Source organism: Somniosus microcephalus, chromosome 12 (genome assembly GCF_052327205.1).
Source record: "Somniosus microcephalus isolate GS21.2 chromosome 12, FLI_Smic_1.0, whole genome shotgun sequence".
Classification (NCBI taxonomy): Eukaryota; Metazoa; Chordata; class Chondrichthyes; order Squaliformes; family Somniosidae; genus Somniosus; species Somniosus microcephalus.
Genome location: NC_140998.1, coordinates 150,408,839 through 150,420,139, shown reverse-complemented (window position 1 = coordinate 150,420,139; position 11,301 = coordinate 150,408,839). Strand labels below are relative to the sequence as shown.

The 11,301-nt window shown below is 47.1% G+C and overlaps 1 long non-coding RNA gene across 1 annotated transcript in view; it reads right to left on the bottom strand.

Annotated features, from left to right (window-relative positions):
- Positions 1-359: 359 nt before the first annotated feature.
- The window catches only part of LOC147109597 (uncharacterized), a 46,889-nt gene continuing 35,947 nt past the window's right edge, over positions 360-11,301 (bottom strand). The window contains exons 3-4 of the long non-coding RNA XR_015080313.1: positions 3,527-3,690; positions 360-622 (exon numbers count right to left, since the gene is read on the bottom strand). This is a non-coding gene — a long non-coding RNA (uncharacterized LOC147109597). The remainder of the gene's footprint in view (positions 623-3,526; positions 3,691-11,301) is intronic.

Genomic DNA, 11,301 nt, shown 5'->3' with positions numbered 1-11,301 from the left:
CGAGCGAGTCTCGCTTTTCATTGTTGTGTCCTGCATGCTTCACAACATTGCGATTCTGAGGACCCAGCCATTGCCACCAGGGATTGGTGCACCACCTGAGGAGGAGGAAGTGGGAGCGGAGGAGGATGAAGAGGAGGAGGAGCAGCACCAACGTGGGAGGGAGGCGCTCAATGTTGCCTCTGCAAGGACCGTCCGTGAATGCCTGATAAGATGCTGCTTCTAACGAATGACAGAGAAGATGGCATCTGGGATGAAGAAGCATATCATCGCAAGCATCCCACAGCCCCTATTGCCGGGCAAAGCTTCAATGAGTAAAATGAGCAAAGTTGTAAAGTTCCAATAAAAAATGTTACTTATATGACAACCTGTGTTTTATTTATTCAGGGCAAACAATTACAAACAAACACAATAATTCCTAGCCCAATGGCATTGCTGCAGCCTGCTGGGTCCAGGAGCTTCGCCCTCATCAGACCCTAACACCCTGCTCCCCTCCAGGGAGTGTCGGAAGTGTCACCCTCGGGAGACGCAGGCAGTGAGGCTCCGGCTTCCTCTTCCTCCTCCTCTGGTGCGTCGCTGCCACTGGCAGGTTGAGGGACAGGCTGGTCAGCTGGTGGTTCACTATCTGAAAGCAGGAAGGTAAAAGAGTGGCTTTAGTGTGAGGACAGGAGGGCAGGAAGGGAGCAAGTGTAATGATATCAGCAAATAGTGATGATATTTGTCTGTGTTTGATTACTTATGCCTTACAGCATATTTGTCTGTGTTTTTGATTGCTTGTGCCTGAGCAGCAGAGGTCATGTGACACAGACAAGCAGGCTGACAAGCTTTTACTTTCAGTTTGATTCTAGATGCACCACAGCATAGTGTGTTCTGTAAAGGCTGTTAAAAAGAGTTGAATAGACTTTAGATTAAAACAACTTTCTCTTTCATAAATGAGTCGTTATTGAACCCACAAAGAAATCAATACATGATGTCAGAAGTGGCTGAAAGAGAAAACATCTGAAGTTAGCAACTCGATGGGACAGTGAAAGGAGTTGTGGCAAGTAAGCGAAATCAGCTCTCCACAGATTAGCAAGCCAGAAGAGAACATCATTGCTTACCATTAGAGAATAGCTAACGAAGTGAAAAATGGAAGGTTTACTCCCACCGGCGACGCTTCAATTGACAGGTAATGTGGCAGAAAATTAGAGGAGATTCAAACAACGTGTAGGGTTGTATTTATCAGCAATCGGAGCTGACGATAAAAGTAATAAACAGAAATCGTCACGGTTCTTACATGTCGTGGGTGATGAAGCGCTGGAGGTATATAATAATTTCATATTTGCTGTTGATGGAGACAAAATGAAGCTAGATAAAATAATGGAACAGTTTGAGGCCTACTGCATACCTAAACGCAACGTGACCTTTGAGAGGCACAAATTTTTCACATGTGTACAGAAAATCGGCGAGACTATTGATCAGTATGTGACTGAACTGAGAAACTGGAGCAAATCGTGTGAATTTGGGGGACTCACAGACTCGCTGATAAAAGACAGACTGGTGCGTGGTATTCCAGATAATGGTCTAAGGGAAAGACTGCTAAGAGAGCAAGATCTAGACCTGGGAAAAGCCATAGCACTGTGTAGGGTTACAGAGACTGTGAAGTTGCAGGCAAAGGAGCTGTTCAGTGACAGCTGCAACGTGGATGCAGTGAGAAAGAACGGATACAAACCGTTTAACAAAGAGAGCGCCAATGTGAAAAAAGAGACGTGGCCAGCAAACGAAAATGAAAGGGACAATCGGAAGTCATGTACTCGATGCGGTACACAGCATCCACCAAGAAAGTGTCCAGCATATGGTAAAACATGCAATAGATGCAACAAAAACAACCATTATGCCCGTTGCTGTAAGAACCAAGCGCAACAAAGCAAGGTCCATACAGTAGATGAAAGCGAGATAGAGGAATTCAATGTAGATGTTGTGTCTGAAAACAAAAAAGAAGAAAGAGACTGGATGTTGACACTAAAAGTGAATGACATACACATTCCATTTAAATTGGATACTGGAGCACAAGTTAATGTGATATCAGAGGTGGATTTTAAGAGAATTAGACCCAGACCAAAGTTATATGGAATACAAGTGAAAGTGACTGGATACTCAGGTACTGATATACCAGTGAAAGGAAAATGCATTGTCAAAGTAACACACACGGACAGAGAGCACACGCTAGCATTAATCGTGGTGCCAAAGGATGTGCAAGCCATACTAGGTTTAAAAGCCTGTGAGAGACTGAACCTGGTAAAGAGAGTCCTCGTTGTGGAAAGTGAAAGAGAGACAGTCTATGATGAACTGAATGTTGCGTACACACCGGGTAAGCTGATGTATACAGCAGACACGTTGTCCAGAGCTGTTGACCCAGGAGAGCCCGCAAACACAGTGAAAAGACTGAAGTACAAGGCAAAAGACAGTGGAACTGACTTCTACCAAAGCATGCTTGTATACCGCACAACGCCGCTCGAGTGTGGTATGTCACCAGCCCAACTCCTGATGGGACGTCGGCTAAGGTCAAACCTACCCATCCCGGAGAACCTCCTGAAAACAAAAGAGGGGGAGAAAGTGAGGAAGTTCAAAGAACAACAGAAAGAAAAGCAAAAGTACTATTATGACAGAGGAACACAAAACCTACCTGAACTCCACACTGGTGACCAAGTAAGGTTCAAAGACAAAACAAACACATGGACTCAGAAGGGAACTGTCCTGAGTGAAGTTCAACCAAGATCATACACCATTCAGACAGATGAGGGTGCTGTTCTGAGAAGAAATCGTCGCGATCTTCTCATGGGACCAGCCACAGCAGGTCAAGAGACTGATACTGTTGAACAACCTGATCACACAGCTGAGAACCAATCATCTGAGGCAACAACTCAGATTCAAGGACAATCAAATCAGAAAATCCTCAAGACACATGAAGCCTCCTGAGAGACTCATTGAGCAAATTTAAGGACTATTGTTATAGAAGGAAGTAATGTTATCTTATTCTTTCTTCAAGTTCTAGTGTATTGACATATTTCATGTGAACACACAAAGCAAGGGTAAAAAACCTTGATCATGATAATGATAATGTAAGTTCATTAAATGTTGTTGGTTAAAAGTAAAATACTTTTGTTTTAAGAAAGGGAGATGTAATGATATCAGCAAATAGTGATGATATTTGTCTGTGTTTGATTACTTATGCCTTACAGCATATTTGTCTGTGTTTTTGATTGCTTGTGCCTGAGCAGCAGAGGTCATGTGACACAGATAAGCAGGCTGACAAGCTTTTACTTTCAGTTTGATTCTAGATGCATCACAGCATAGTGTGTTCTGTAAAGGCTGTTAAAAAGAGTTGAATAGACTTTAGATTAAAACAACTTTCTCTTTCATAAATGAGTCGTTATTGAACCCACAAAGAAATCAAGGACTGGAGATTGTTAGTTGGATTGAAAGTGTAAAAGGCTGGTGTTGTGAGGGGGAAGTGGTATGAGAGAGGAGAGAAAGCTGATTAACATACCATTGCTGTCCCCAAGGGGGGTCGACCTCTCCAACGGCCACAGCGCCGACTACATGGCTGGCAATGAGTCTGTGAACTCGCTCCTCCAATTCTGTGAGGGTGTGCTGCTCCGCCTGTCCTCCTCCCGTCTGCTGAGTCTCTTGGCGGTTATGTGAAAGTTTGGCCTGCAAAAAAAGGACAGTGTGTGAGTGAGTGTGCAGCCATGTGTTTGGCAGATGAGCCTACCATAGCTGAATAGCTGTTAATGTGTGCAAGGTGTGGGATGTGCATGTGAGATTTATGAGATGGGCATAGTTGCTGGATGAGTGTTGGGCATTTGGGTATTTAAACCGTCTGTGCATAGGGTGAGGTTGAGATGGTGGGATGTAGAGGTATTAAAAAGCAGGTACTCACCCTGACCACCTGACTGAGGTCGTTGAAGTTTTTACGACACTGTGTATGTGACCTTTGCACTAGGCTCCGCGATGACATGTGCTGGGCCACCTCCCTCCAGACTCTTCTAAACACGCGGGGCAATGGACTCCTGCCACTCTCTGGAAAGAGCTCTGCCCGTCGCCGTTCAACAGCGCCAACCAGAGCCACCAATGCCTGGTCGCTAAAGTGCTGAGCTCTCTCCCTGGGCCTCTGAATATCCATCGCAAATGTTGGAGCAATATCTGTCGGTGTTTGCAGGCCGAGGTCAAACGCTGCAATGAGCAGGGTGTGGCTGGCCAGCAAGATGGACCCTCCCCATTAAGAACTGGCCAGCGCCAGTCTGCCTGAGTTCCATCGTAACTGACATCACCTGAGCTTGAGTAGCATTCTGAGGAAGTGCCTCGCTCCCCGACGTTAGTGTCCTAAGAGAGGTGAGTAGCGCCTGATTTAGCGCTCAAATCACCTCCAGGGGCGATAGAGGCGAATTTCACGGTCGGCGGCGATAATTAGCGCTGAACGCTAAACTTTGCACCCGGCCGATATTAGCGCTCCAAAATGGACGATACCCAATTTTCCCCCAATAGCAATTAAAAAGCTCCCCAACTCTTTGATTTGGTTTAACTTCAACCGAGAGGGGATAAAAGTTACCCCTGCCTATTGGTTGTAAGCTGCTATTTGAAATCAGTTCAACAACAACTTACATTTATATAATGCCTTTAACATAGTAAAATGTCCCAAGACACTTCACAGGAGTGTAGTCAGACAAAAACTGACGCTGAGCCAAAGAAGGAGATATTAGGACAGGTGACCAAAAGTCTTGGTCAAAGAGGTAGGTTTTAAGGAGCATCTTAAAGGAGGAGAGGTAGAGAGGTGGCGAGGTTTAGGGAGGGAATTCTAGAGCTTAAGGCCTAGACAGCTGAAGGCACAGCTGCCAAAGCTGGGGCAAAGGAAATGGGAGATGGAAGAGAGACCAGAATTGGAGGAGTGCAGAGATCTCGGGGGGTTGTGGGGCTGGAGGAGGTTAGAGAGATAGGGAGGGGCGAGGCCGTGGGGGGATTTGAACACAAGGATGAGAACTTTTAAATCGAGCTTTGGTGGACCAGGAGCCAATAGTAGGTCAGTGAACACGGGGTGATGGGTGAACAGGACTCGTTGTGAGTTAGAATACAGGCAACAGAGTTTTGGATGAGCTAAAATTTATGGAGGGTGAAAGATGAGAGGCCGGCTTGGAGAGCATTGAAATAGTCGAGTCTGGAGGTAACAAAAGCATGGATGAGACTCTCGTCTCAGTTACTGGATAAGTAGGGGTCAGAGAGAGGGTAACTGGGCTCCACAGAGATATGCCTCGCCAGCAACTGCTGTTTGGCTAAGTTGTTTATAATTATAGAGTGACAGGCAGACATGGATGGGGAAGAGGAGAGTAAATTGGACCTGCGGAAACAGGCCGCATTGGCACCACTCCAGCTTGGTATAGAGGCATAGAAACGGCCAGATATAGGCTTACCACAGACTGGCACCACTCCAGCTTGTTCATCGAAGAGAGAAAAAGACTGAGGAAAAATAAATGAGACGTTCAGAGACGGGCTTCACTGGCTCCAGTCCAGTTTCTTTCTTGGAGAGGGAGAGAGAGAGAGAAAGTGAGGCCTGCAATGACAGGCCTCACTATGGGGGTAGCTGGCCTTTCTTCGATAGATTTAAGGCATGCTTTGCATAAGAATAAATGGGAACGGTGGGTTTAATGAGTGATTCAGCGCAGATGGACTCAAACCGTTGGAGAAGGCCTTTCAAAAGCACTGCAAGCCTAACTCAAGTGAGTCAAAAGGTTAAATTGCGATCCATGTTGACACACAGGTTGCCGTGAGGAGTCAAATTCTCCAACAAAGTGCACTGACATGCTTTGAGTAGTGTGCTGATTTCTTTTAAGGCCCAAAACGAGTTGCAAGTTATTACGGTTGTTGCGTTTGTGTCCCATCTGTTTTTCTGCATTCCAAACCTGTGTTTGGAGATTTCAGCAGGGGACGTGACGCTGCCCACAATAAGGCGCTTTTTGAAAGTCTTTCGGTTTCGCTTTCTGCCTTCAAACAACTCTTCAGTGAAGTAAACGGCAGCCCAGAGAAGCGTCCGATGTTTTGACCATTCAAAATGGCAGACTGGTATTGCCAGCGCAATCATTGCAAGGCGGAAAGCGAGGACTCCTTCTGGGCTTCCAGGACTGCCTTTGCTAGTCAGAGACTGGCAGAAAATCACAGCTAAAGGAACAGGGCATTCGGTCCATCAAGTCTGCTTTCTCCACTTGAAACATTTCGTCTCAGCCTGCTCACTGTCACCCTTTAATATTCCCTGTTTGAAGCAATTGTTAATTCCCTTTAAAAGGATTGTGGACTCTGCTTCAATAACGGTTTGTAACAGCGATTTGCCCATTCTAACCGCCCTCTGTGAAAAGGAAGTTTTACCAACCTCCCCTTTAATTCTTTTTATTTGCAATTATCTTAAATTAAGAAAGAAAGAAAGAAAGAAAGAATAAAGATACATTTCTATAGCACCTTTCAAGACCTCAGGACGTCCAAAGTGCTTTACAGCCAATGAGGTACTTCTGAAGTGTAGCCCCTACCTCAGCTCATCCGCTGCTGAAACCCTCATCCACGCCTTTGTTACCTCTAGACCTGACTATTCCAACGCACTCCTGGCTGGCCTCCCATTTCCTATTCTCCGTAAACATGAGGTCATCCAAAACTCGGATGCCCATACCCTAACTCGCACCAAGTCCCGTTCACCCATCACCCCCGTGCTCGCTGACCTACATTGGCTCGATTTTAAAATTCTCATCCTTGTTTTCAAAAGCCACCATGGCCTCATCCCTGTGTAATCTCCTCCAGCCCTACAACCCCCCAAGATATCTGCACTTCTCCAACTCTTGCCTCTTGAGCATCCCTGATTTTAATCGCTCCACCATTGGCGGCCGTGCCTTCGGCTCCCTTAGCCCTAAGCTCTGGAATTCCCTCCTGTTGTATCTATGCTTTAATGCGTTCAATCAAGCATGTAGATACGTCAAATTAAATCAGAGTCAGGCAGACAGGCTTCTAACTGTGATCTTTACTTTATTGGTAAAATGGCTGACTGCAGCTTTCCCGGGTAATTCCCATAATGCAATGCCCATTACATTACCGTATTTACTGGTGTTAAACTCGCACATTACATTACCATATTGACTGGTGTCAAACTCGCAATCAATACACGACATCCCCCTTTTCCTTGGAAACAAACTTGCAGTTTACAAACAGTTGCTTACTGTAATGTATATACCTTTAAGGGGGGAACTATGTTTTACAGCTCATGTATACTGCAGTACCGGCAGTGACCACACCTGTATATAGCACTGAGTAGTAATCTGTACCGATCAGTTGCAGTGTGGAGCCACGTTGAGTAAACACCTGTTGTACCGTTCTCCGCAGTCTGTGTCTTATTATACACGGACGTAACATTGGCTACAAGGCAGGTTCGAACCTACCTGCAACTCTGCATCACCTCCCGGGGATTCGTTCCTGGAGATCAGTGGATTGGAGGTCAAGGCCAGAGACTCGGGCGTCGACCACGGGCAACCGCCCAGTCATCCAGCAGAGACTCGAGAATTGCGGGGGAGGCTGTCGAGAGCCAGGCTTGGCTTTCCAGTCGAGGTGGTCCAGCGAAACGGGCTGGCAACAGGTAGTGCGCAGACCCTTCCCGGACAGCGGCGGGCTAGAGCCCGACCGAGCGGCACAGCAAAGGGCCGAGCAGCGTCGACAGGGGAGAGAGAGAGAGGGCAGAGCGCACAGGGCGCAGCCGGTGTTCAGGGGCCGAGCAGCGTCGGAGAGAGGGAGAGAGAGACGCGCAGAAACCCGCAAGGCGCCGCCATTGCCATGAGGACCGCCGAGAGCGGCATTGGCAGCAGCGCAGGAGAAGCGAGCGAAACCTATAGGGCGCCGCCATTGCCACGAGGACCGCTGAGAGCGGCGTTGGCAGCAGCGGGGGAGGAAGGAAAGTGTGGGAGATGCCATTTTAAGCCATTGGGAGACGCCATTTTAAACCACACCCAAAATGCCGAAGAGTGGCAGTATCACCGCATTTGACAATGAAGTCGAAGATTGGACTACATATGTCGAACGAATAGAGGTGTACTGCAAGGCAAATGAGGTGTCAGATGACAAGAAAGCGTCGGTATTGTTAAATTTAATGGGTGCAAAGACGTATGGTTTATTACGAAATCTAGTAACCGCAACGAAGCCAATGGAAAAGAGCTTTGAAGACATAGTAACGATACTAAAGGAACATTTAAACCCCACACCGCTGCTGATAGCAGAAAGATTCAAGTTTCACAAACGGAACCAGCATAAGGATGAAAGCAATGCTGATTATTTAACAGAACTGCGCAAACTATCGAAACACTGCCAGTTTGGAGCGGGACTGGCAGATACCTTAAGGGACAAGTTTGTGTGTGGGCTTCAAAGTGAAGGAACCCAGAAACGGCTTTTATCTGAAAAGGACCTTACGCTGGAAAAGGCTTTCAGCATTGCGGTATCATATGAAGCAGTAGCACGGGGCGCTGCAGAGATCCACCAGAGACCGCAAGAATATGGCACAAACGAAATGTCATATGGAACAGAGAAGTGCTATCGCTGCGGCAGAACAACGCACGACCAGAATGATTGCTGGTTCAAAGACAAAGTGTGCAGACAGTGTGGAAAAGTAGGACACATAGCACGAGTCTGCAGGTCAGGAAAGAAAACCAGCAATAAGAAACCTACCAAAGGAAAGTACAAGAAGGTACATAAGATGACGGAGAATAGTTCAGATGAACAAAAGAGTGATAACGACTCCGAAAGCAGGGAACTGAGTTGTCTGAAACTACATAATGTGATCACAACGGAGGATCACTGAACCATTTGGGTCACTCTCAAGTTAGCAGGAGTCCAGGTAAAGATGGAATTGGACACAGGATCAGCCCTAACAGTCATAAATCGACGGGACTACGAGCAGCTATTCTCACACATACCCTTGAGAGACACAAAAATTATTTTGAAGACGTACACGGGGCAAAAAGTCTACCCCAAAGGAAAAATAAGGGTGACCGTTATATATAACGGTAAGGAAACACCAAAACTAGACCTGTATGTATTGCAAGATGGAGGACCACCATTACTGGGACTTGAATGGATCCGGAAAATACAACTGGATTGGCATTCCATACAGGCACTGACTGTGGCTGACAAAAAGGATGATGATGTCACACCTGGGCGACTGTCAAAGATCCTAACTGACGTGAAAGAAGTGTTCCAGCAAGGACTCGGAACACTAAAAGGCATGACAGCGATGATTAAAATTGAAGAAAACGCAAGCCCAAAATTTTTTAAGGCCAGGCCGGTACCTTATGCGATCCGCCCAGCTGTCGAAGCAGAGCTGGAGAGTCTGGAACGTTCAGGTGTACTGTCCAAGGTAGACTGGCGCGAGTGGGCGACACCCATCGTCCCGTGATTAAAAAGTCGTTGAGCAGCACGCCTGGGGAACCAAGGAAGGTTCGCATCTGTGGAGACTTTAAGGTAACAGTGAACCCAGTCCTTCACACCGTACAATATCCACTTCCGCGGATTGAAGATATTTTCGCCTCGCTATCTGGAGGGAAACGCTTCACTAAGATTGATCTGGCCCAGGCGTATCTGCAAATGGAGGTAGAAGAAGCATCAAAAAAATACCTCACAATCAACACCCATAAAGGTCTCCACCAATACAACCGGCTGGAATTCGGGGTAGCATCAGCTCCGGCTATTTGGCAGAGGGCAATGGAACAAGTCCTGCAAGGGATCCCAGGGATTCAGTGTTATTTGGACGACATCCTGGTCACGGGCGAAAATGACAGTGATCACCTTGCCAACCTGGAGCAGGTGCTCACTAGATTGCAGGAATATGGGCTCTGAGCTAACCGCCCCAAATGCAAGTTTTTTAGAAAACAGATCTCGTATTGTGGCCACGTTATCGATAAAGAGGGGTAACATAAGTCCCCAGAGAAGATTGAGGCAGTAGTCAAGGCTCCAGCACCGGAAAATGTGTCACAACTGAGGTCGTTCCTCGGGCTGGTAAACTACTACCATAAGTTCTTGCCAAATTTGTTTACAATACTACACCCACTGAACACACTACTGCAAACTGGGGTGCAATGGAAGTGGAGTGACAAATGTAGACGAGCTTTCCAGAAGAGCAAAACACTAATCACATCGAAAGAGGTATTGGCCCATTACAACCCGGTATTACCAATTCGGTTGGCATGTGATGCGTCACCCTACGGCATTGGAGCGGTGCTGTCGCACAAATTCTCGGACGGCTCAGAGAGGCCAATAGCCTTTGCGTCACGATCACTAACCTCAGCCGAGCGTAACTACGCCCAGATTGACAGGGAGGCCCTCAGCCTAGTGTGGGGAGTGAAAAAGTTCAATCACTATCTGCACGGGCAGAAATTCACCTTGCTGACTGATCACCAGCCTCTTGTCTCCATTTTTAATCCGAAGAAGGGCGTTCCGGTGATGACTGCGCAACGACTACAAGGATGGTCACTTTTTCTAGGGGCGCACCACTATGAGATTGAATATAAGGGCACGAAACAGCATGGAAATGCTGATGGGCTATCACGCCTGCCACTGCCTACTGCGGAGGAAGCACCAGCAGTGGATCCTGTCGAAATATTCCATTCGACTATAGTTGAATACCTACCGGTAACTAATGCTTGTATCGAAAAGGAAACCCGAAATGACCCGACACTGTCTCGGATATATGATTTGACGGTAAAGGGATGGCCAGCACATGGCGACTCACTGTTGCCAGCATTCTCGACAAGGAGAGAACAGCTGTCAGTGTGCTGGGGGACCTTGATGTGTGGATCCCGAGTGGTAATTCCACCCAAGTTAAGGGATAGAGTGCTCAATGAGCTTCATGAGGGACATCTGGGAGGGGTAAAAATGAAAAGCCTAGCCAGGGCTTATGTGTGGTGGCTGGGAATCGATAAACAAATCGAGGACCTGACCAAGGGCTGCTCAGGATGCCAGAAAGTCCAAAATGCACCACCACAGGCCCCTCTACACCCATGGGAGTGGCCCTCATCTCCATGGCAACGGGTGCATATTGATTTTGCTGGTCCATTCATGGACTCAATGTTTTTAATAGCCGTGGATGCGCACTCGAAATGGCCTGAGGTCATCAAAATGTCCTCCACCACCACGGAGAAAACTATTGCAGTCCTACGGACCATTTTTGCCAGGAATGGCTTGCCAGAACAGATTTGCTCTGACAACGGACCACAGTTTGTGTCCGAAGAGTTCCGGAGGTTCTTGAAAAAG